Raw genomic sequence first — 27247 nt, forward strand, 5'->3', positions numbered from 1 at the left:
TGTATTTTGTTACCTTTTTCATTTACACTTCAACTGCAACATTGCATTACACTTTCTTGCTTTACACACTGATCTTGCTGATAAATACCTAAACACTGTTATTTTCTTTAATTGTTTTCATTCTATTATTTAGTGTTACCTAATTTTGTAATTAAATGAAAATGACTTTTGAGCCTATGATTTGGTTTACGTGCGTCCCTTGTTTCCTTGAGCCAAGGGTCGTAACACTACATTAATAGAGCGGTGCAGATACAGTGGAATTCAACAATACATTGATTTTCATTACACTACTGTAAAGAGATCCTACAGTAGATGAAAAACACTAGAAAAGAAAAGTTGAAACATTGGAATTGCAATACAATACATATAGTCAATTACAGTACAGTAACAAATAAATGAATTCAGCAACCTCGGCTAAACTGCATTACAGTAAAGCACTGCCACTGACCAGTTCCTTAGTCTTCTGACCAAACACTTTCCCTCCCTAGGCAGTCGTCTCTCAGTTCTGCAAAATACCAGATGTAAGAAGTGTGTGTGTGTGTGTGTGTGTGTGTGTGTGTGTGTGTGTGTGTGTGTGTGTGTGTGTGTGTGTGTGTGTGTGTGTGTGTGTGTGTGTTTCGCAATCTGGGGATGTTCGATGTTCTTCACTCAGTGTTCAACAACATTATTGATTTGACTGTACACTGTAAAAAAGGAACATGTGCAGTTGTTGCTTTTAAGGAGGTTTTTCTACCTGTAAATTCTAATGTTGCTGCTGTAACCTTATTCAGTCAGGTTTATGTCACATAACACAAGGGATTTCTGTTTTAACCTAACTGTGACTCCACCTGTAGAGGGCAGTATAGTGGTGATTCCTGTCAGCTACAGGACCTCTGAAGGACAAAGAAGAAAAGAGTGAGTGTTTGGCTGCTCCTTGCTAACTGTATCTACTGACATTTATGATTCAGCAAAACCTTGTTTTTCAGGTTGGTTGAATTCAGTTATAATAAGTCATCTTAAATAATGTATTTCATTTCAACAAAACCAGTTATTGTAGATTGTAGAAAAACTTACACTTTTTCTTCAGTGTTTTGAAGCTGCTTTATAGATGAAATTAACTAATATAATAATTGATGATCTTTACAACAGAACTGAATCAACACTGAACTGAGTTATTAGTGAGATATATATATATATATATATATATATATATAGTTATAGTTATTAGTAGACATGTGCCGGTATCAAATTTTCATGCTGCGATTAATTGATTGAGCTTTTATCACGGTATACGGTATTATCACGATATTTTAATTGCTCAAGAGAAACGGATGGATTGGGGGGAATATAGAAAAACAACAACTTGCATCACAATAGGTGTAATTGTGATTGTCAAAACATTTGGTAACTAAACAGAATTTTACACAATTTTCACGATTTCAATTCAATTCTTGAGATTTGATTTCAATCTTGATTCAATATTGACTCTTCGGATAAATATTAGGTAGGCTACAGTAGATAGCCTACATGTACATTTTTCTCAAGAAAAAATATATCTCACATAATGCTGTAAACATACAGAGAGGCCTGTCAGCTGGTATTATTAAAGGTTAAAAATTAACAAATTAATATAATTTGGTTTTCATTATAATAAGAATTATGACACAAGTAAAAAATATAATACAAATGTAATATAGTGCACATATTTAGCAAAATACTCCTCTCTATAGCTATTTTTTTTCTAGTCAACTAACGTGCTGGTCATTAAATGGCATAACACTGATTGATCGATATTATGTATGAGGCATAAATACCTTTCGGTAAGTTGTACTGTATCTTTAAATAAAAAGTAACAGATGATCGGTTTACTTGAACTGAGGCGCTACAGCGATCGGTCACGTCACATTTACAAGCACCAAAACGGTATTTATTGTCTGAATTTCGTAATAAAATGGACAGAACCTGAGAGCATTTTTTTCATATCAAAAGTAACCTGCTCTGTCCTCTTTGCTCCCCGATTTTTCTCTGCGTGAGAAAATGGATGTGTGGCGTGAGCGTGTGAAAGTGTAAATTGCGTGAGTCTCACGCTGAATGCGTAGAGTTGGCAGCCCTGCTTTTAGAAGGGGGATAAATCGACGGCAGCGTTCCTCCTTCCGCCATGCTTCTTCTCCATGTGAGGATTCATTACATTAGACTAGAGTGCGCACGGCGCCGCATGCACACAGTGCTTCTACATGAGGGGATTGTTTACATCAGAGTGCGCACGTGTTTCGCGCGGGAAATACGCAGTGTTTGTTTAAGCGGTTGATCAGAATCAGAATCAGAAAGAGCTTTATTGCCAAGTGTGCTTGCACCCACAAGGAATTTTTCTTGGTACTGAAGCTTCCAGTGCACATATACAAATACAAATACAACAAGAAACATAGTAATACAAATTCTAAGAATAAAATATATTAAAAAAAAATAAAAATAGTATAAAAAGTAAAAAAAGGGGTCACAGTTGGGTTTAGTCTGAATAAACATTTACAGATTATGAACATATTTACAGTATGTTGAGTAGTATGAATTATAATATAAATATAAATATCACCTGAGTTAGAGAATATTACACTAGACAGTGGGAGTCTAGTGCATGTTACAGATTATGAACATATTTACAGTATTTTGAGTAGTATGAATAATATAAATATAAATATCACCTGACTTAGAGAATATTGCACTAGACAGTGGGAGTATTGCACTTACAGGCATATGCATTGGGGGGCATGTTAAGTGTTCAGAAGGGAAATGGCCTGTGGAAAGAAACTGTTCCTGTGCCTGGATGTTCTTGTGGCCAGTGATCTGTGTCGCCGTCCTGACGGTAACAGTTCAAACAGGGGGTGTCCAGGGTGAGTGGAGTCTGTGATGATTTTACCTGCTCTCTTCCTCACTCTGGAAGAGTACAGGTCCTGGAGGGTTGGCAAGGGGGCACCAATAATCCTCTCTGCAGTCCGGACTGTCCGTTGTAGTCTCCTGATGTCCGATTTGGTAGCTGAACCAAACCAGACAGTGATGGAAGTGCTTAAAACAGACTCAATGACGGCTGAGTAGAACTGGATCAGCAGCTCCTGTGGCAGATTGAACTTCTTCAGCTGGCGAAGGAAGTACAGTCTCTGCTGGGCCTTTTTCACAATGGAGTCAATGTGATTTGCCCACTTCAGGTCCTGAGAGATGGTAGAGCCCAGGAACCTGAATGACTCCACTGCTTCCACAGTGCTGTTCATGATGGTGAGAGGGGGGAGTGCTGGGGATTTTCTCCTGAAGTCCACAATCATCTCCACTGTTTTGAGCGTGTTCAGCTCAAGGTTGTTATAGCTGCACCAGACAGCCAGCTGTTCAACCCCCAGTCTGTAAGCAGACTCGTCACCATTTTGGATGAGACCGATGACGGTGGTGTCGTCTGCAAATTTCAGGAGCTTGACAAAGGGGTCTTTAGAAGTGCAGTCATTAGTGTACAGGGAGAAGAGCAGTGGGGAGAGAACGCACCCTTGGGGGGCGCCAGTGCTGATGGTGAGGGTCCTGGATGTGAGCTTCCCCAGTCTCACTCGCTGCTGCCGGTCCGTCAGGAAGCTGGAGATCCACTGACAGATTGAGGATGGCATGGAGAGCTGAGTCAGTTTGGCTGTGAGAAGATCAGGGATGATGGTATTGAAGGCCGAACTGAAGTCCACAAATAAGATCCGTGCATAAGTCCCAGGTCTGTCAAGATGTTGCAGGATATAGTGCAGTCCCATGTTGACTGCATCATCCACAGACCTGTTTGCTCTGTAAGCAAACTGAAAGGGATCCAGCAGGGGTCCAGTGATGTCCTTCAGATAGGCCAACACCAGTCTTTCAAACGACTTCATGACCACAGACGTGAGAGCGACAGGTCTGTAGTCATTAAGTCCAGTGATTTTAGGTTTTTTGGGAACCGGAATGATAGTGGAGCGTTTGAAGCAGCAGGGAACTTCACACTGCTCCAATGATCTGTTGAAGATCTGCGTGAAGACTGGGGCCAGTTGGTCAGCGCAGGCTTTTAGACAAGCAGATGAGATGCCGTCTGGGCCTGAAGCTTTCCTAGTCTTCTGTTTTTTGAAGACTCGGCTCACGTCCTCCACACAGACCTTAACCCCCTGAGGTCTACGGTATCGCCGGCGATACCAGCTCGCTTTTTTTTTATTAGTGTAAAAGAAACTCATAAATACTTTGTTGACTTTGATTTTCCATAGGAGTTTCATACATCAATCGATTCTGTTAAATGTGTATTATTTTTGTGTACACTCACAATAAAAACAAAGTGTTGTGCTTTTTGCCAAATAAAGAAAAATAAACACGAAGCGAGTTCTGCCTTCTCTCTGCCAGTGAAGTCCATTCTGAAACGCATCCGAAAATTAACAATAACTCAGCGAATACTCAGTCAAACAGACATACAGACACACAGGCATGAAGCTTGAATTCTCTTCTTTTAAATTAAGTAATTTATATAAAAAACAAATATTCTCATCTTGTGAAATCTGTATTAAAAGAGAGCGATTCCAGTCGACCTCATTACAGCTAATTCAGATGTAATGTGACTCCGCCCACGGAGAGCGCGCGCTATTCAAACGCAAATGGCTGAGGCAATCCTGTGAACGCCCCCATCAGCTCGAGAAAACACACAAGTTTATTTAGATCATTGTTTACACCGTCTTGCAGCGCTGTGAGGAATAATACTAATGGAAAATGTCCCTCAGAAGTGCGGGTATATCGAGGACCTAGCTGAGGAATACTAGTAAGTTTTTTCCTTCTCACGTGAATTTCTTCACGTGGGTTTCTGTTTATGAATGAATAAACGGCAGAGATGGCCGCTGTTTACCATAGCTGGCAAAGACAGTTTAAATTTAAATTGCGTGTGTGAATGAATGATGATGTTTTAGCAAACTGCATTGCTATACTGAGATAAGTAAACATCTACTGAATGTTGAAATAAAATGTAGGCTATTTGTATAAGCAACGTATTAAACTGCAAATTAACAATATGCCCTAATATTTCATGAAAACAACGTTACAGTCAGACGAAATATGAAAGACAACATTTTGTTGACTAGATTTGGGTACAGTTTTTACTGTAGAATATACTGCCACGTCAAATAAGCTTTTGTTTAGCAATTTCTATATATAAAATACTATTTTTGTCAAAAATAAAGTCATCAACTAAGATGTTAGCTGTTCCAATGTTGGTTATATTCAAACTAATGAATACATAGATAAAATGTAGGCCTATAATCATTTTTTTTACAAAGAAAGAGTACACTTGAAATATTGTTGAAATTGTAATTATTGTTGTAATTGTAACCGTTTTAATAAAATAGCAAAACATATTTACAAGATAGATGTAAGCAAAATCTTAAATGGTCAATATAAGTCTTCTTCTAAATATATCTTTTGTCCTTGCATTGTGGCTCAGTCACTGTGTCACACCTGAGTGAATGGCTCATCATTATGCAGAGTGGGTGTATTCTAAGGTGTAAACCACTCCTCGTTCACGCCCCCTCGCATATTGGCTTTCCAAGCAAAACCTGTTTTACATCAATTTAAATCAATGTATGGTTTTATGTGAACGATAAAGCAAGACTATTTTCACATAATTTTGAAGAAAAAACTATAGGCGACGACATCCATTAGTCAAAAGTCTTATTGCCACATATTTAGTATGTGTTTTGTGGCCTTATTTCAAAAACTTTAATTTTTAGTTTTTTCGATAACCACACATAAACATTATTCTCTCAAAAATGAAAACATGTACATACATGTGGCTCACATATTATTGTAGTCCTGTTTGTGCTATATAGAGTGAATTTACACCTTTGCCATTAATATGTTTATAAGCAACTGAAAAAAGCACAATTGTCAGAGCATGTCAGAACGCGCTCAGACTCCAGAGGGTTAAGCTCAGGTTGGATGGCAGAAGGGGGGAGGAGAGGGGTTGCAGGAGGTGATGGTGGATGTGTGAAGTGCACATCAGAGTGGGTGTGAGGTGTGAGTCTGGGCTTCTCAAACCTGCAATAGAATGCATTGAGAGTGTCAGCCAGTTGTTGATTCTCCACAGATCGGGGGGATGGTGATTTGTAGTTGGTGATGTTCCTCAGGCCTCTCCAGACTGATGCCGGGTCGTTGGCTGAAAACTGGGTTTTCAGCTTTTCAGAGTAGCTTCTTTTAGCAACTCTGATCTCCTTTGTCAGTCTGTTTCTGGCCTGGTTATACAAGATTTTATCCCCACTTCTGTAAGCATCCTCTTTGGCATGACGAAGCTGTTTGAGTTTCCCAGTAAACCATGGTTTATCATTAGTGAATGATAAGAATGTCCTGGTAGGAATGCATGTATCCTCACAGAAACTGATATATGATGTTACAGTATCTGTGAGCTCATCCAGATCGGTGGCTGCAGCTTCAAAAACAATCCAATCAGTGCAATCGAAGCAGGCCTGTAGATCCTGCTCTGCTTCATTGGTCCATCTTTTTACAGTCCTTATTACAGGTTTAGCTGATTTCAGTTTCTGCCTGTAGGTCGGTATAAGATGAACCAAACAGTGATCAGAGAGCCCCAAAGCTGCCCGTGGGACGGAGTGATACGCATTCTTTATCGTGGTGTAACAGTGGTCCAATATATTACTGTCTCTGGTAGGACATGTAACATGCTGTCTGTATTTTGGCAGTTCACGGGAGAGATTTGCTTTGTTAAAATCCCCAAGAATGATTAAAAGAGAGTCTGGGTACCTTTGTTCCATTTCAGCTATATGTTCAGCCAGCTGTTGTATCGCCGCGCTCACACACGCGTCTGGAGGAATGTAAACATTCGCGAGAATGAATGAGGAAAACTCCCGTGGCGAGTAGAAAGGTTTACAGTTTATGAAATGCACCTCTAAGTTAGGAGAGCACATCTTCTTCAGTGTTGTTACATCTGAACACCAACTTTCCTTAATGTAGAAACACAATCCACCACCTCTCGTTTTCCCCGTTAGTTCCGCGATGCGATCCGCTCGGAACAGCTGAAAGCCCGGCAGATGTAGTGCGTTGTCCGGTATGGCTTCACTCAGCCAGGTTTCAGTGAAGCACAGAGCAGCGGAGTTTAAAAAATCCTTGTTAGTGCGGGTGAGGAGAAGAAGTTCGTCCATTTTGTTAGGAAGAGATCGGAGATTTGCAAGATGAATACTGGGGAGTGCAGTGCGGAGGCCGCGCTCGCGGAGTTTCACCAGCGCGCCAGCGCGCTTCCCGCGTTTGCGTCTGACCGCGCGTTTGAACAACACCGCTGCCCCTCCGACGAGAATGTCCAGTAAAACGTCTGAGTAATCAAAATCTGTAAAAAAGTTGTCTGGTGTGTGTTTCCTAATGTCCAGTAGTTCGTCTTTGGTGAAACTGATAGGAAAAGAATGACTAAACGCAGAACAAACCAACAAAAACAACACAATAACTGGAGAGCTCCACACCGAGGCAGCCATCCGCGGCGCCATCTTGTTATTATATATATATATATATGATGGAAAATAAGCTAATGCGCGTTCGATAAATATCAATTCTGATCTATTATTTTTCACGGTATTTTGAAGTGCCCGCAATAACAATATCGTGCATATTCATTACCGCGATTTATCGCATTACCGAATTCCGGCACATGTCTAGTTATTAGTGAGTTCAGCTGAACAACAGCCAAAATGCATTATGCTCCTGTTCCATTATTTTACCAGTCCTGATCATGACAAACTTCACATTGGACCCCGGCAGCTCTGCCACACTTTGAGTCGTGGACCTCATGAATCAGCTGGATCTGACTGGGGAAAAGGACCAACATTCTGCTGGGACTAAGACATGAAGAAAAGCCAGTGGTCAGTCATGTGGTGCCTGGTTTGGAAGTGAGTGCACTACATGCATTTCACTTATCATTACTGAAGTCCCTGAAGGTGCGGTCTAAAGTTACAGCTCTACCTTGATTTTACTATTAAACTATCTAAGTCTTCTAAAACACGAAAATAATCATTCCTCGTGGCCACAGGAAAATTATTTGTCGGTGTTGGAGACGATAGGTTTCTGTTCAGAAATTGTCCATACTATCTACCGGACGGATAGTTCGCATGATAAATGAGAATTAACCTCTACCTAAATTTCCCCTAATTAAAATATAATTCTTTCTACTTATATCAGTATTTACCACGAGTAATCGGGTTAATTATTGATATAAGCTGAGGTTTGACCTATTCCCTATTTGGAATAATTTGATTTGTGTAAACGGCATATGCATATTCATATCTTATGAATATTACCTCTCATTTGAGCTAATAAATTCCCTAAACTAGAGGCATTGTCGCTACAGCATCTAGAGGACCTTACCTGGAAGGAGTATCACGTCCCACTACAGAAGCAGATATTGGCCTGGTAATCACCACACGTGCCTCTAAAGTACTGGATCCCTGGGATATAACCAACAGCCAAGGAGAAGGCCATTCGCCGTAAGAGCTTTGCTTGGTTTTGGGGTTACCAGTCCATTAAGAGGAGAAGGCTATTGTCTAAAGTCAATGTGAACCGTACATCACTGTTAGCTCGCATGACTCGATGATTTCCCAGTACAACGACGACACATTGCCAAAAAGCACCTGGAGAGATTTAAAAGGACATTTAAAAGAAAACCTAATTTTCACAAGGAATATAACAACTTTCTTCCTGAAGTTTTTAAACAAATGCTCGAATGTCTCTGAATAAAGTGATAAACGAATGTATGGCATAATAGCTCCACAACGGATCAAGTCCAGACCAAACTTCCTCACCTAAAAATGTTGTGGGCGGGGCTAAGTCCAGCTGGCATCCAGGCTAGGCAATCGGATGGTCGGATGAATTTCTGGCATGTCAGAAATGTTGGTCGCTCCTCGTGACTATATCACACAGTTAAAGCAAAGCTATGAACCGATTGCCCTAAACTCAGTGTTTTTTCCCTCACTGCGCCTGCGCCAAAACAGAAGTTTCACCATTTCACCTGCAGCTAAAAAATAAAATAAATAAATAAAAACGAAAAGAGGGAGATCTTTAAATTCTGTGCTTACTTCCAGTTCGTGTTGCATAATGGATTAACCATTACCCACGTCTTCCAACCCACCTGTGATGTATCTACACCCTGCCTCTTTTATTAATTTGTTAAACAATGTTTTTGAAATAGAGCTGTTTTTAATTTTTATTGATGACTAATTATTGCAGTGTTCGGACATATAATAGACTGTTAATAATTAGTTATTTGCCTATCATTCATTGTAATCGACCTAAATGTTTTAGATAATATTCAATAAGGAGGAAGCTTCTATGTAATATTTTATTATTCTCATAGTTGGTTATGAAATTATTGCATGGCAAATTAATTATAAAAGCCTATCAGTTTAATAATAAAAGTTGCCTAGGCCTTCCTTAATAATAATAATAATAATGCAAAAATACTAATAATAATTTAATACATAAATTGGAAATGCTAAATCCTCTTGATATTGATAGCTGATGCTTGTTTTGACAATATCTCTGGATACATGATATGGTCTATTGGCGCTAGCCGGCACGAGGGTTTATCTCGCATATTTCACACGTATAGTGTGAGCAGTGAAGTCGCAGCTCGGTGGACGTGTGAGCACATAAATCCTGAGCTGTGGCTTTACATCGCATGTGATCTACTCGTTCAGTGTGAGTGGGTAACCTTGCAGAATTCACACAGACATCGCACAGTGTTAAGTCCTTAAGCTTGATGCATACCAACATACCGACATTAAGAAGGCAAGCACTCTATACTATAACCGTTTCCTTGATCTCACTAAAGCATTGGTTATAAATCTGTTTAATAGGGAGGGAACCACTAACTAGACTTTGTTTAAGGCACAACAGAACAATCAATAAAGTAAGTTAGCTCTATATATTGCAAGCATTGCCAAAAACCTCTGATCAATAAACAAAACAAATAAATAAATGCTTCTCATTCATTTACATATTTTTATCTTTCAACCCTCTGGGGTCGGCGGGCGAGCTTCATAATTTCCGTTATATACATTTTTTATTAAATACAGATTAACTAGTTTACATAAAAGGTATTAATATATAAAATAAAAATAAAAGTAAATCAAAATCAAATAATTTAAATGGTAATGGTAAATGGACTGCATTTATATAGCGCTTTCACAGACCCAATGGCCACCAAAGCGCTTTACAATATTGCCTCACATTCACCCATTCATACACCGACGGCGGTGTCAGCCATGCAAGGCGATCCAGCTCGTCGGGAGCAGCTGGGGTTAGGTGTCTTGCTCAAGGACACCTCGACACTTGGTCAGGTGGAACCGGGGATTGAACCACCAACCTTCCGGTTTGTAGACAATCTACATGAACCACTGAGCCACTGCCGCCCCGCCCCGGCAATTTACAAGCTTTTATCTTCATGAGGCGCAATGGCAAGGCATCTAACACCGGAGAGGCCGTCCTTGATGAATCAGAGTCTGCCTGGACATTATCTCTCCAGTCCTTTTTACAGTCCATCAAACTTTTTGACATCTTCAGAAATCCCCTCCTGGAAACTCCCTCAGCATATATTCAGTCTTTTACAGCCAATCGGTCAAATCCGAAAGTCTTGAACTGTCATTAGTTCTGGAAAACCCCTTAGGACCTTCGCATATAAAGCTCTTCGTCTCTTTGTCCTCTTTCTACAGGATTTCATCCTCTGCTTTCTCCTGCGTCCAGTCTGCAACACATCAATTGGTAATATTTGCATCCTTCTCTTAGTATTCAGTAAAATGCTTTCTAATACATGTTACATTTCTCTCTTTTTTGCTTACTAAATGACTTCAACATTCAGTGTGGTATTTTTCTTTATGAACCATTTTCTCAATATATGGTTACAATGATTATTACAAGTGTCTTACAGTATATAACACTTTCTTAATAAATTGTTTAACAACAACTTATGGTACCTTTCATTATAAAACCACTTTTTAATACAGTTACAACTGTGGTTTACTATGATGCATAAGTACTTCATATACCAAAAGGCATAATTAGAATAGAATAATTGCATATTTCACAACAACACGAACGACCAGACAGCAAGGGATTACATTTCACAAGTGAGAATGTGTTTTATGATATTGAATGATACAAAATTATATTTCTGGTTACGTTGGTTGTCAGTCCTTGGTTAACAACCGCAGCTAATCCATGCTAGTTAGCTAGCTAGTTACCCTTAGTTTTTGACAGTTAGGAAAACCGACAATGAACAGAATGTATTTATATAAATGTAATATGATCGTAAGATGTTGGAAATGTGGACAGTTGTTTTGGTCTCTATTCAATAGTTTCTCCGACTGGCGCTGTGTGGCCGAGTTCAGTCTCCGTCTATTTCCAGCTAGCATGCTACGCTAACTTCAGTCAGCATTCTTGGCTAACGGAGATGAGTCTTAAGTTAAAACGTCCACCTGAACAAGTTTATCCAAACATACTGGTTCTGGCTGTTTACCCCGATTGTATCTGATGAGCTACGACGTGACGGGAAAAAAGCCAGGCCCTTTACTCTGCTCTCACTTGGCTATGTCCCTTGAAGTACACTAAAAATACTATGGACTTATGGATTTGTTTTGTTTGTAGATTCCCAAGTGATAAACGGAGACGTCAGTCATGTACAATAGCACTCAGGAGAGAGGGCTTCGAGCCAAAAGACCGCACCTTACTGTGCAGCTGTCATTTCCGGCCTTGAAGATTTTGACAGGACTGGACAGATCATCCGTTTACGGCAAGGAGCGACCCTATCCATTTTTAATTTTCCTGATCATCTTTCAAAAGTTTGTCACAGCAATTTTTTTTAACAACATTTTGTAATTGATTACGTGTTCCTATAAGCTCAAACAATTTCCCTTTTCTCCAGCAGCCTAGTTCATCCAGGTTAAGCAGAACGTCAAACAAAGCAACTGAAGAATCTCCACACCCATGGTCCAACACACCTGTCAGGGGGTTTGTAAGACCAGACCTCTTTGATCAGTCTGTCTTAGTAAGTGAAATGATTTAAACACCTTTGGATGCTTGGTGGATGTAACAGTGACATTTTCAGAAGTTAGGATACATGATTGAAGTTACTGAGTTTGTAAATATTTTTCAGGATCATCAGTATGCCTTTGACCCAGTTAAAGCAAAAGAGAAGTTGGCTGTGTCGGTGTTACGGTGGGACTTGAGAAAAGCGAAGGACAGGGATAGAAGAAAGAAGAAGACAGTGGGCTCCTTGTTGGAGGATTTAAAAAATATCAAGATGCTGACGGAGGAACTGGAGCAAAAGCTGAATTTCTACTCTGGTTGGCTGACTCGATTCTCCCTCTCTCTTTTGCATGTGTAGCATTTATTATTTTGTACAGGGCTCTAGAGTGCGACCAATTTTATCGGTACAGCTACAATTTTTAACCTGCAGCTGTGTGCCGCGCAGCAACAAGTTAAGTTGATTTGCTGTATTGCACCTCTCAAGTTTGTGTTGCTAATGAGGAATATTTGTGTTAAAGGTGATGGACAGATTGTTCGACGTTATGAACAGCAAAAACCCACGTGCGGGAGGCTTCAAGGCTCCACTAGGTTTCCGTAACTGGGAAGACACGTTAGGTTTTATGACTGAAGCCCGAGCTTACTTGACCAAGTTGAGGCTGATCCACTTCATCGCTCAAAGAGGTTTTTTTGTTTAGTTTAGTTTTTGTTTCCCACAAGTAAGGTAAATACCTTAGGAGTGTATCATTGTATACTTTGCATTAGTTATACTAATTAAAGATGCTATCCTCAAGTCTGAGCATTATGTAAAAGTAGAATCTAATAGTACCAGTTAGTGCAAGGGAAAATATATATTAATGATGTAGCCCTATGGGAAATTTTGGGTATTTCCTAAAACCATTATTTTAATTTTGGTTATTTTCTTTAAAATGTACATTTCATGTTGTTAAAAATGTTTAAATAATGTTTATGTGTGTTAAAAAATAAGTTAGTTAAAATTCACTTACCTAGAAGAAAGATCCAATCAGGGGTTAGGGTGAGAGGTCGCGAGGAAGCAGGAAGATAACGTTGAAAAAACGACAGGAGGGAGAAGGAGAGAGACACATGAGTGAGAACTGCGCTGTGACTGCCACGTGAAAAATTGGTAAAACACCAAGTTTAATGCGTGTGATGGTAAATGAAATGTAATTGTATACTGCACGAAGAGTGAGTTACAGACATTTTGACTAAGTTTACAGTGTAATAGTTAATGGTTGTGAAGGACTCGGTTAGAGTTTCCAATGAGGAGAAAGAGTGGACGGCTAGTCAGCACGATTCAGCTACAAAGACTATGCCAGTGAGTAGCCTGCTCGGTTGCCCTTTTGAGCATCGTCTGAAAAAACACTTATCTCCAGAGCCATTCCCTGCTTAGCTGTCGGACGACGTCTTCAACCACCAGCATCGCCAGCACCGCGTTGCCGCGGCGTGGACGACGACAACGACCAGCACAACGACAGCAGTGAGTTTTTTTTTTGCTAAGCGACCATTGTGTTTAAGGTCTCTCCGCTCCCAAACCACGCTACAGGCCTGCAACGTGTCCTCCTCTGACTGTCTGGGTATTTATTTTATTTCATTGAGTGGCCACTTAGTCATTTGCCGGCTTAGCTTTAATTTTGGGGAATTGAGTGTTTTTGTAGAATTTGTCATTTGACTGAACTGTGTTTCATTTGAATTGCACTTTTGATATTTGAACTGTATATATGTAAATACTATATTTTTTTCAGTAAATAGTTTAAACGTATTTCTGTTGAAGATTTTCATTACACTGGGTTTATGATATTGATAATTTTGATACTTAAAGCAAGCTAATATTATTGAGTTTACAGTAGCCTGGTTTAAAGTGAAAGTGTTTATTAATGCTGATTAAGCTAGCCTAAGTGACATTTCAGTTGATGCTTATTGCACTTATAGTATTGATAGCCATTTAAAACGGGTAGAATATTAATGTAATTTAAAAAGTTAATGCTTATTTAACCAAGCACTTGAGATAGCTGCATACAATTAGTGTTTCACTTTCATTTAGCTATAAAGACACTTTATTGCCATTTGGCATTAAGGTAAATGTTAACAAGTAACTAATAATTAGGGAATTACAGTAGAGCATTAATTAATATTAGAGAGAGAGATCTCTCACCACATAGGAATTCGGGGAGCGCACTCCACACTAATAGCTAGACACGCTAGGGGGCGCTACATAAAATGGGGGCTCGTCCGGGATGTTAATTAATGCAATTAACTAACTTGTAATTTGATGCTAATAGCCGTTAGCAGTAGCAGTTAAATTTTTGTTAGTTTCTAAAAAATAAATAAATTAAGTCATAGTTTACTGAGAAGCTAAAAATCTATGCTAACTTAAGTTAATATCTGTTAACAATTAGCCTGAAATTTGTTCTCCAAGAAAAATAATTCAAATAGTTTATTTAAGCTAAAAACCTAAAAGAAAATGGAGGCTAATTGTAGCACGGCAGAATTAGCTCAAGAGCTCAAAGACTGGTGCAGAAGAGAAGAGTTGGATGATGCCCATTCCCTCATGGTACTGATTCCAGAAGACGTTGCGAATGCCCAGATTGAAGAAGCCCTAGGAACTATCAAAGCCTTAGGCCGAGTGCGGGTGAGAGGAAGGACAGTTAGTCTGAAGCTGGATAGTCACAGAGTGCTATGCGAGTGTAAAGAGACTGTGGACCCCACCAAAGTCCCTCCTGAACTGTTGCCAGAGGGCAAGACGAAAAAATGGATGATTGTTATTGCTTCGGAAAGTCCTGCTCCTCCGACCCCGTTAAAGAGTTTGTTGGGAGAACCGCCAGAGGGTGGCTCGGCAGAGTCTATTATTCGTGCAGTAGGTGATTTGTTGGATAAGATGGGGAAACCATCAGGTGAGAACAGCAGTTACCGTCGTCTGAGAGTGTTCTCCGGTACTTTGCCAACTCCTGTTGGAGAAGAGTCTCTTGAGCATTGGTTAGAACATGCACGCCTGATGGTCGAGGAGAGCGAGTGTTCCACTAAGGAGAAACGACGACGTATCATGGAAAGTCTGAAAGGTCCTGCGTTAGCTGTCGTAAAGGCTGTGCGGACTACTGATCCAGAGGTTAGTCCTGCTCTGTGCTTAGAAGCCATTGAGAGTGCTTTTGGGTCTGCTGAGACAGGGGAAGACCTGTATTTTGCCTTTAGGTTGCTACAGCAGCAGCCAAAGGAAAAGTTGTCTGACTTTCTGAGGCGCGTAGAGTTGTCGTTGACCAAAGTAGTTCGTCGCGGAGGTCTCCCTACAGGCCGTGCTGACCGTGCTCGAGTGGAGCAGCTGCTGAGAGGTGCTGTCCACTCCGATATGATGCTTGTCCATCTCAAACTCAGGGAAAGGAAGGAAAACCCTCCATCATTCTTGGAACTGCTGAGTGAGATCAGAAGTGAAGAAGAGTACGAGTCATCAAGGATGAAGCTGAACACCTCTGTCCAGAGAGTTCACACAAACCCTGCTACAGACAGTAGACAGGATGATGTTGAGCGTTTGAGAACAGAAATTCAAGAACTCAAGTCAATGTTCACTGCCCTGAGTACTTTGCCTAGCCAGGTGGTAGCAGATAGCAAAGGACTGGTGTCAATGACAAACATGCCCACCCCAGAGACAGGTGGTGATAGTGAAGTAGCTGTTTTAAGAAAACAAGTGAAAAACCTGCAAAAGCAAATGGCAGGCCATAAGCTTAAAGTATCTGAATCCCCTACTTCAGTTCTTCGAGTAGAGCCATCAAGACAAGCCCATAGTGATAATAGAAAGCAACCACCAAACGACTCAGATGGGAACTTTTGTTATCGCTGTGGTGAAAACGGCCATTACTCTGCCAAATGCCAGAATGCAGAGAATCAGGCCAAAGTGATTCAAAAGCTTATACAAGCTCTAAAGAAAGCTAAACAAGGTGATCCATCTTCTCAAGCATCAGGCAGTCGTCACACAGTGTGCTCAGCTAAGAAAAGTGAAGTAACCACACTTGAAAGAGGCATTCCTCAAGGACTGATCGGCCCCTGTTCAATCATTCCAGTGAAGATAAATGGCCAGCTCTGCGATGCACTTCTTGATAGCGGCTCTCAAATCACGATTATCTTCGAGACCTGGTACAAACACAACTTACCTGATGTCCCAATCCAGCCAGTGTCAGGGTTGGCGATATGGGGTTTAAGCGACGCCAGTTACCCCTACCTTGGATATGTTGTGGTGGATATGGAATTTCCAGAGAAGGTCACAGGTGCCAAGGAGACACTTTCCGTTCTTGCTCTGATTTGCCCAAGTCCACAAAGTCCTGAAAAGACCCCTGTGATCATAGGCACCAATGCAAACCTGTTCCAGAGACTGTCCATGCTCTGCCGAGAGACCACAGGAGTGGACATTGCCCAGACTCTTGGCATAAAGGCAAAGAACTCCATTGTTCACACAGACCAACCAACCATTGAGGGTGAAGAGGATGAAATGGCATGTGTGAAGTGGATGGGTCCAGGATCACTAACCTTATCTCCTGGTGGTGAATGCTGTGCCATCTGTGAAGTGGAGTTGAAGAGGCCTCTGGGTAACGACCTGTTGATGGTTGAGGCATCACCCACCGCCCCATTACCATCCGGAGTACTGCTGCAGCCTATGGTTGTGCATGGTACTGCAGTGGATGATCAACTCACTGTCCTTATCCAGAATGAGTCCATGAAGGACACAGTCATTCCAGTTGGAACTGTCTTAGGCCAGCTGTGTCACGCTGATCCAGTCGTTCCATGTCTGAAAGTTGAAACTGAGGCAGTGACTGTACCAACAGAGTTAGACCCTCAACTGATCCAGTTTGGCGACTCGCCCATACCACCACAATGGAAAGCGCGACTCCGTCAAAAGTTATGTGAGCGTGCAAGCGTATTCTCATTGCATGAGTGGGATGTCGGCCTGGCAAAGGATGTGGAACACCATATTAGGATGACTGACGCAAAGCCATTCAGAGAACGTTCAAGACGTTTAGCTCCAGCAGATATTGATGATGTTCGTCAGCATTTGCAAGAGTTGTTAAAGGCTGGTATAATTAAGGAGTCACGTAGCCAGTATGCATCACCAATTGTGATAGCCAGAAAGAAGACTGGGCGTATCAGAATGTGCATTGACTATAGGACCCTTAATAGTCGTACAATTCCAGACCAGTACACGACTCCTCGCATAGACGATGCGTTAGATTGTTTAACTGGGAGCAAATGGTTTTCTGTCCTTGATTTACGTAGTGGCTACTACCAGATCGCCATGGCAGAGGAGGACAAAGAAAAAACCGCCTTCATTTGTCCCCTGGGATTTTTCCAATTTGAAAGGATGCCCCAAGGCATAACAGGAGCGCCTGCCACGTTCCAAAGACTTATGGAGAAAGCTGTCGGCGATATGAATCTCCTTCAGGTGTTAGTTTATTTGGATGATCTCATAGTCTTTGGACGTTCATTAGAAGAACACGAAGAACGCCTCCTGCGAGTATTAGATAGGCTGGAAGAGGTAGGGCTAAAACTCTCCCTTGACAAGTGCCAATTTTGTCAACCCAGGGTTAAGTATGTGGGTCACATAGTGTCCGCGGATGGTGTTGCTACTGACCCTGAAAAGCTAGAAGCAGTCGCTAGGTGGCCTAAGCCCACAGACCTTAAGTCACTGCGGTCTTTTTTAGGTTTCTGTGGGTATTATCGACGCTTTATAGCAAACTACTCTGCGATCGTTAGGCCCCTCACAGAACTGACAAAGGGCTATGCACCCACCCAGCGTGGAAGGAAGCAAGCTCCAGACAAGACCAAGACGTATTTTAAAGACACAGAACCATTCAGCGACCGATGGGATTAGTCTTGCACGGATGCATTCAACCATATCATTCAGTGTCTGCTCAATGTGCCTGTACTGGCATTTGCTGATGCTAATAAGCCATATGTCCTGCACACAGACACAAGTTTCAAAGGGCTTGGTGCCGTACTCTATCAGGAACATCCAGAAGGATTAAGACCGGTGGCATTCGCCAGCAGAAAGTTGAGCTCTCCTGAACAGCGATGGGCTGTCGTTGATAAATTTCACGACTACCTCTATGGAGCCAAGTTCACCGTATGCACCGACAATAACCCTTTGACTTATGTACTTACCACGGCCAAACTCAATGCGACAGGTCATCGTTGGCTTGCAGCCCTGGCCACCTATGACTTCGACGTAAAGTATAGGCCTGGGAAGGCAAACATTGACGCTGACTTGCTGTCTCGCAACTTGCCTGAAGACGGGGAGGGGGATGGCATGTCTCAGAACATAGTGAAGTCCATATGTCGGCGGGTGGAAGTGAATGTATCCCCAAATTCGTCCCCCAGATATGTGGAACAAATAGGAGCTTCGCCAGCCTGTATTCCGGAAGTGTATGCCTTTCCATCTCAGTTACACATCTCAGCTCACTGGAGCAACTATCAAAAGTGGACTTGATGACTGCCCAGAAGAGGGATGCTGTGATCAGATGTGTGATTGAGGCACTGAAACAGGGAGTCTGGCCTAGCAACAAAGACTTAGACCCAGAGATGCTACTGATGAAGAGGGAAGTTGGCAGACTTGTGATGAGAGATGGACTTCTGTACAGAGCAAGCAAGAAAGCTGCAGAGGAGGCACTACAGCTTGTGCTGCCTGCTGAGTTCAGAGAAGTGGTGTTGCACTCTCTTCATGACGACATGGGCCACTTAGGTGTGGAGAGGGTAACTCAACTCCTAAGAGCAAGATTCTACTGGCCCAAAATGGCTCATGATACAGAGGAATATGTGCGGAATTGTGGACTGTGCATCACTCGTAAAACACCTGCCAAGAAAGCCGCTTCCCTACACCAAATCACCAGCAGTGGTCCTATGGACCTTGTGTGTATTGACTTTTTGTCAATGGAACCCGATTCCAGAGGCATTAGTAACGTCCTGGTGGTGACCGATCACTATACCAGATATGCACAAGCCTTTCCTGCAAAGAATCAGAAAGCCCTGACAGTAGCTAAGATCCTAGTCGAAAAGTATTTCGTTCACTATGGCTTACCTGTTAGGATTCATTCTGATCAGGGAAGAGATTTTGAGTCAAGACTGATAAGAGAACTGCTGACCACCTTGGGAATACGGAAATCACGAACGACTCCGTATCACCCTCAGGGGGACCCCCAGCCGGAGCGGTTCAACCGTACACTGCTCTCTATGCTGGCTACGTTAGGCCAAGAGAAGAAGAGGTCCTGGGGTCAGCATGTAGCCTCATTAGTGCATGCGTACAACAGCACAAAAAGTGATGCGACGGGATACTCTCCTTACTACTTAATGTTCAGTAGGGAAGCTAGACTACCTGTAGACTTGTGCTTTGAAACGTCAAAAGATGGAACGGAGGAGAGGAACCATTTCCAGTACGTTGAAAGCTTGAAACGTGACCTGCAAAGAGCCTATCAACTGGCTAGTCAAGCTGCTGACAAGACTCACTTGAGGAACAAGAGAGCCTATGATCAAAAGGTCAGTTTTCAGAACATACAGGAAGGAGACCGTGTTCTTCTAAAGAATCTAGGACTCAAAGGGAAGCACAAGCTGGAAAGCCGATGGAGTTCCATACCCCATGTAGTGGTAGGAAAGATGCCGAACTTACCTGTATTCCGTGTGAGACCTGAGGGAGGCAGAGGCGGAGTAAGAACCATCCATCGTGACCACATCTTACCTATTGGGCAAGCTGTGAGGATCCCAGTAGAGCAAGCGTGTGAAGAAACCCCTGTGAGACCCAGAACACGTTCAACCCGAACAAGACAAAGACAGCCAATCATGAGTCAAAGAGAAGAAGTCCCAGAGATGACGGATTCCTCATCTGATGTGGAGTGTGACCATTCCAGTAGACCATACCGGGAGTACGTGGAACGTCTACTGAAGAAGAGAGAAGTGTCCGATGGAGTCTCAGTGCGTTCACAGTATGAAGAACCAAATCCGGTGCAGTCAGCAGAAGAGCTAGAGTCCAACATAGAAGACGACGAAGAAGGTCAAGCGGTGACCGATTCGAATCCTTATGATTCCGGAACAGACCTGGAAGCTGGAAGAAATTCTGTCTACGCACCTAAAGAAAAACTGAGCTCTAAAACAAAAGTTAATAGAGTACTTAGACCAAGCATAACTGAGAAAAGACGAATAAAACCTGTATTGAGACTTACCTATGATGAACCTGGAAAGGCAAGTGAGCAACCACTTACCATAGTTCATAGAGGAGTAATTATTAAACTAGGAAAACACTAGGTTTCCACTTAGTTCATAAGTAGGAGCTCATAGTTCTGGAAAAAAGTTAATTACTCTACATAGTTGAATGTGGGGATTATGTTTTATGTCTAATGAGGACATTTAGACATTTAGTAAGGGGAGGATGTAGCCCTATGGGAAATTTTGGGTATTTCCTAAAACCAACATTTCATGTTGTTAAAAATGTTTAAATAATGTTTATGTGTGTTAAAAAATAAGTTAGTTAAAATTCACTTACCTAGAAGAAAGATCCAATCAGGGGTCAGGGTGAGAGGTCGCGAGGAAGCAGGAAGATAACGTTGAAAAAACGACAGGAGGGAGAAGGAGAGAGACACATGAGTGAGAACTGCGCTGTGACTGCCACGTGAAAAATTGGTAAAACACCAAGTTTAATGCGTGTGATGGTAAATGAAATGTAATTGTATACTGCACGAAGAGTGAGTTACAGACATTTTGACTAAGCCGCGGCGTGGACGACGACAACGACCAGCACAACGACAGCAGTGAGTTTTTTTTTTTTTGCTAAGCGACCATTGTGTTTAAGGTCTCTCCGCTCCCAAACCACGCTACAGGCCTGCAACGTGTCCTCCTCTGACTGTCTGGGTATTTATTTTATTTCATTGAGTGGCCATTTAGTCATTTGCCGGCTTAGCTTTAATTTTGGGGAATTGAGTGTTTTTGTAGAATTTGTCATTTGACTGAACTGTGTTTCATTTGAATTGCACTTTTGATATTTGAACTGTATATATGTAAATACTATATTTTTTTCAGTAAATAGTTTAAACGTATTTCTGTTGAAGATTTTCATTACACTGGGTTTATGATATTGATAATTATGACCGCCGAAAGCGGTCATATAGGGATTGTCAAAGTTTTTTTTTTTTTTTTTTTTCGTCACCTTACTGAATTTTTCGTCAACGATACCAGGGACACCGAAGCACCGGGGAACATGAAATTTGGTGGGCATGTAGCCCCACTAAACTTCTAAGGAAAAATTTCGTTTGGTCCCCGGGGGCCACTCCCCCCCCGCGCTGGGCCCCCCCAAACCCCCCAAAATGCAGTTTTTCCTAAATAACTACCTGAACCGTGGCACCGAGGATGAAGAAATTTTTGTGGTATGTTGGTCTACTAGACTTTTACGGAAAAATTTCATTTGGTCCCCGGGGGCCACTTCCCCCCCCCACGCTGGGGCCCCCGTAAATTTTTCGTCAACCATACCAGGGACACCGAAACACCGGGGAACATGAAATTTGGTGGGCATGTAGCCCCACTAGATTTCTAAGGAAAAATTTCGTTTGGTCCCCGGGGGCCACTCCCCCCCCGCGCTGGGCCCCCCCAAACCCAAAAAAATGCAGTTTTTCCTAAATAACTACCTGAACCGTGGCACCGAGGATGAAGAAATTTTTATGGTATGTTGGTATTCTAGACTTTTACGGAAAAATTTCGTTTGGTCCGCGGGGGCCACTTCCCCCCCCGCGCTGGGGCCCCCGTAAATTTTTCGTCAACGATACCAGGGACACCGAAACACCGGGGAACATGAAATTTGGTGGGCATGTAGCCCCACTAGACTTCTAAGGAAAAATTTCGTTTGGTCCCCGGGGGCCACTCCCCCCCCGCGCTGGGCCCCCCCAAACCCCAAAAAATGCAGTTTTTCCTAAATAACTACCTGAACCGTGGCACCGAGGATGAAGAAATTTTTGTGGTATGTTGGTCTACTAGACTTTTACGGAAAAATTTCATTTGGTCCCCGGGGGCCACTTCCCCCCCCCGCGCTGGGGCCCCCGTAAATTTTTCGTCAACCATACCAGGGACACCGAAACACCGGGGAACATGAAATTTGGTGGGCATGTAGCCCCACTAGATTTCTAAGGAAAAATTTCGTTTGGTCCCCGGGGGCCACTCCCCCCCCCGCGCTGGGCCCCCCCAAACCCAAAAAAATGCAGTTTTTCCTAAATAACTACCTGAACCGTGGCACCGAGGATGAAGAAATTTTTATGGTATGTTGGTATTCTAGACTTTTACGGAAAAATTTCGTTTGGTCCGCGGGGGCCACTTCCCCCCCCGCGCTGGGGCCCCCGTAAATTTTTCGTCAACGATACCAGGGACACCGAAACACCGGGGAACATGAAATTTGGTGGGCATGTAGCCCCACTAGACTTCTAAGGAAAAATTTCGTTTGGTCCCCGGGGGCCACTCCCCCCCCGCGCTGGGCCCCCCCAAACCCCCAAAAATTCAGTTTTTCCTAAATAACTACCTGAACCGTGGCACCGAGGATGAAGAAATTTTTGTGGTATGTTGGTCTACTAGACTTTTACGGAAAAATTTCATTTGGTCCCCGGGGGCCACTTCCCCCCCCCGCGCTGGGGCCCCCGTAAATTTTTCGTCAACCATACCAGGGACACCGAAACACCGGGGAACATGAAATTTGGTGGGCATGTAGCCCCACTAGATTTCTAAGGAAAAATTTCGTTTGGTCCCCGGGGGCCACTCCCCCCCCGCGCTGGGCCCCCCCAAACCCAAAAAAATGCAGTTTTTCCTAAATAACTACCTGAACCGTGGCACCGAGGATGAAGACATTTTTATGGTATGTTGGTATTCTAGACTTTTACGGAAAAATTTCGTTTGGTCCGCGGGGGCCACTTCCCCCCCCGCGCTGGGGCCCCCGTAAATTTTTCGTCAACGATACCAGGGACACCGAAACACCGGGGAACATGAAATTTGGTGGGCATGTAGCCCCACTAGACTTCTAAGGAAAAATTTCGTTTGGTCCCCGGGGGCCACTCCCCCCCCCACGCTGGGCCCCCCCAAACCCCAAAAAATGCAGTTTTTCCTAAATAACTACCTGAACCGTGGCACCGAGGATGAAGAAATTTTTGTGGTATGTTGGTCTACTAGACTTTTACGGAAAAATTTAATTTGGTCCCCGGGGGCCACTTCCCCCCCCCCCCCCCCCCGCGCTGGGGCCCCCGTAAATTTTTCGTCAACCATACCAGGGACACCGAAACACCGGGGAACATGAAATTTGGTGGGCATGTAGCCCCACTAGACTTCTAAGGAAAAATTTTGTTTGGTCCCCGGGGGCCACTCCCCCCCCGCGCTGGGCCCCCCCAAACCCAAAAAAATGCAGTTTTTCCTAAATAACTACCTGAACCGTGGCACCGAGGATGAAGAAATTTTTATGGTATGTTGGTATTCTAGACTTTTACGGAAAAATTTCGTTTGGTCCCCGGAGGCCACTTCCCCCCCCGCGCTGGGGCCCCCGTAAATTTTTCGTCAACGATACCAGGGACACCGAAGCACCGGGGAACATGAAATTTGGTGGGCATGTAGCCCCACTACACTTCTACGGAAAAAATTCGTTTGGTCCCCGGGGGCCACTCCCCCCCGCGCTGGGCCCCCCCAAAACCAAAAAAATGCAGTTTTTCCTAAATAACTACCTGAACCGTGGCACCGAGGATGAAGAAATTTTTATGGTATGTTGGTCTACTAGACTTTTACGGAAAAATTTCGTTTGGTCCCCGGGGGCCACTTCCCCCCCCGCGCTGGGGCCCCCGTAAATTTTTCGTCAACGATACCAGGGACACCGAAACACCGGGGAACATGAAATTTGGTGGGCATGTAGCCCCACTAGACTTCTACGGAAAAATTTCGTTTGGTCCCCGGGGGCCACCTCACACACACATACACACACACACACACACACACACACACAGACAGACAGACATACACATACTATTACTTTTTTTAGGTATATACATAAACACGCAATACAGCCAAATTACTCCACGTCATTTATTTTTGTGGAAAGCCAGTGCAGGCCTGAGCGGCGGTCATATTTTGTACCGCGATGCGGTACATCTAGTTTTGATACTTAAAGCAAGCTAATATTATTGAGTTTACAGTAGCCTGGTTTAAAGTGAAAGTGTTTATTAATGCTGATTAAGCTAGCCTAAGTGACATTTCAGTTGATGCTTATTGCACTTATAGTATTGATAGCCATTTAAAACGGGTAGAATATTAATGTAATTTAAAAAGTTAATGCTTATTTAACCAAGCACTTGAGATAGCTGCATACAATTAGTGTTTCACTTTCATTTAGCTATAAAGACACTTTATTGCCATTTGGCATTAAGGTAAATGCTAACAAGTAATTAAATAATTAGGGAATTACAGTAGAGCATTAATTAATATTAGAGAGAGAGATCTCTCACCACATAGGAATTCGGGGAGCGCACTCCACACTAATAGCTAGACACGCTAGGGGGCGCTACAATTATATGATTAATAATTAGTTATTTTTTTTAAATTATTAATATATATTAATCTTAACATTAACCTGGGTAATATAAACAGAGTAAATACACTATTAATAGGATGTCAGTATTTAAGAAGAAAACATTGCCAAATCTAGCACAAGCAGTATTGAGGTAGCCAAGCTTCTCATTGCCCCCAACACATTAGCATACCAGGGCCCGTATTCAGAAAGATTCTAAGAATCCTCTCAGAAAACTCTTAATTTAGCTTAAAAACTTTTACGTAGGAGTCTTAGCTTAAGAGCAATTCGGGACCGATCTGAGAGCAACTCTGAGTAAGGAAAAGACAAAAACTTTCATCTTAGTAAGGAGGCGGGGTTGACCCCGTTGCTATGTATGACACAATCTTTTGAAGACTGTGATTGGTTGGTTGTCCAAGAAGGGAAAAAAAAGTGATTTTAAGTATAGGGTCTATTCTAAGCCTTCACTTTGAAATTACATGCGTAATTTTTCCTATTTGACCGTTCTCACACACACACACACACATTATATATGTGTATATAAATCCTTTTTATTTTTATGTACCATGGTATGGTAATAATGTATCATGCATGCTGTTAATTTCCTATAAGGTATTTGCTTGGCTTAGAATGATAAAAATTGTTCCACTCTTTCCAGTTACACTGATTGCTGGCATGTCTATTTAAGTGGTGGTTTGAATGTTGGTTTTAATGTATCAAACATGGAATTTTCCCAGTTGCCAAATATCGTAATGTAGTGATTACTTTCATTTCTGTGCTGTGTCGGAGATGTTAGCGTGTCTCTAATAAGATCAGTCACAAACATGATCCCTGCACGATCTCATCTATAGCGTCTTATTAACTCACTGTTATTCATTGTCTGCAACACATTTCTTCTCCCTCTTCGTCTTTCTGCCATTTTCTCCTCTGCTAAAGAAACTCTTAAGCCTCTTAAAAGTCCTCGTCCGTGCTCCTATCAATTTTGACCTTAAGAGCTCTTTTAAGGGTTTAGATGCTTTCTGAATTACTTTTTTCTTTACTAGGATTTTTTCTTTAATTTTAAGAGTAAACGCCCACATTTCTAAGAATTTTCTTAGAATTGTGTCACTAGGAGCTACTCTTTGCATTAAGATTCTTTATGAATACGGGCCCAGGTATTTACCTTCACTTGCATTATAAGAAGTAAGAGAACAAGAGTTTTAAAGAGTAACAATACAACCATAGAGTAGATGGAGAGTCTGGATTTGTTACAAACTATGGTCTTTGACCCAAAGCAATCACTTACAGATTTACTCTTTAAAACATCTTGATCAAGTTTTTGGTTCATATCCTTTCCTTTGACGTTGTGTTTGCTTGCTAAACGTCCGCTTGCTGTTCCAGTGTTGTTTGGTTCCTTTAGCGAAGTGTTTACTTAAAAAATATGTGGACTTCATTGCAGAGAAAATGTTGGGTAATGTATTGAGAGGTTATTTCCATCATTCCACATCATAGGTCTACCGCATTGCTATCTTTCTCTTTGCTTCTACTCAGTGTTCTTCTGACTTTTTTTTACAAATGTTCTCAACAAGGTCACGTTGCATCCATTTGACATGCACAGATAGGTGAGAAATTAAAGGGAAAACTTGGATAAATGAGTAAAGAGATTACACATGCACTGCATTAGAGCTGCAAAGATCATCGATTAGTTTAATTAAATTAATCGCCAACTATTTTGATATTGATTAGTCAGTTTGATAAAAAAAATTAAGATTAAGAAAAATTCTTTGATTCCAGCTTGTTAAATGTGAATATTTTCTAGTTTTTTCTCTCCTCTGTGACCGTAAACTGAATGAAGTTCTCATCGCACTCTCTGTCGGACTAAAAGGAGGAGGATTGTTGGGGCAGAGGGGGGGCAGGAGCCAGTCACTAATTAGACTCACTCTGACCTGACATTTGCATTTAGATCATTTTCCCTTTAATTTGTCTCACTTACCTTGAATGTCCCAGTTCAAATAATACAATGATAACATATATAAAGTAAATGTTAACAGACTAAGTTTATGGTTTTGTATAGTCAGTGTTGGAATATTGAAGTTTCTTTTCTTTATTTTAAAGGTATCTATCTGTGACTGGTTTTGTCATCAACATTGACTCGTTCACCATGATGATACCAGAGCTGCTTGAGGGACAGCGTATGTGTGTGTATGTGTGCACATACCGCTTTAGCCAAGACCACTTGGAATTGTATTTTAATTCCATCAGGGCCTCAGGTAGGAGCTGATATTTAAGTGAGCAATGTTATTGAGATCAAACAAACATTACAATTCTACAAAAAACACACAAGTTTTCAAAAAAATAAATGTTTATTAATTTTTATTTTATTTTTTTTACTTGTGTGTGTGTATATGTATATTTATACCATGGGCTGTTTAAATACTCGATTCTGATTGGCTGGAAGGTGTGCAGTAAAACCCTTTAATGCACAGGTAGTTCCAGTCAGTTTGATTACAGTTACAGTTCGAAATGAATCCGCTACTATAAACATTGGTAACCATAGTAACACAGTTACACTTGCAAGCAGTGTGAGAGACTCATATGAAAACGTTTATTTAGGTAGGCTAAATGGAAGATTTTTGCATATCGTTTAATTTGTATGGTGAATATAGCAATTTTGAGAAATGGGCCCAG

The 27247-nt window shown here is 41.9% G+C and overlaps 2 long non-coding RNA genes across 2 annotated transcripts; one reads left to right on the forward strand and one right to left on the reverse strand.

Annotated features, from left to right (window-relative positions):
• Window positions 1–671: 671 nt before the first annotated feature.
• LOC309495708 lies at window positions 672–26792 on the forward strand. The gene is made up of 6 exons (XR_014204800.1): window positions 672–965; window positions 7725–7862; window positions 11638–11831; window positions 11915–12037; window positions 12146–12335; window positions 26675–26792. It is a non-coding gene; the product is annotated as an uncharacterized lncRNA (long non-coding RNA).
• Window positions 7759–10135, reverse strand: LOC309495715. Its single transcript, XR_014204806.1, has 2 exons — window positions 8365–10135; window positions 7759–7838 (listed from the first exon to the last, which is right to left on the reverse strand). It is a non-coding gene; the product is annotated as an uncharacterized lncRNA (long non-coding RNA).
• Window positions 26793–27247: the final 455 nt, after the last annotated feature.

Source organism: Leuciscus leuciscus (genome assembly GCF_965113295.1).
Source record: "Leuciscus leuciscus genome assembly, chromosome: 3".
NCBI classification, from domain to species: Eukaryota; Metazoa; Chordata; class Actinopteri; order Cypriniformes; family Leuciscidae; genus Leuciscus; species Leuciscus leuciscus.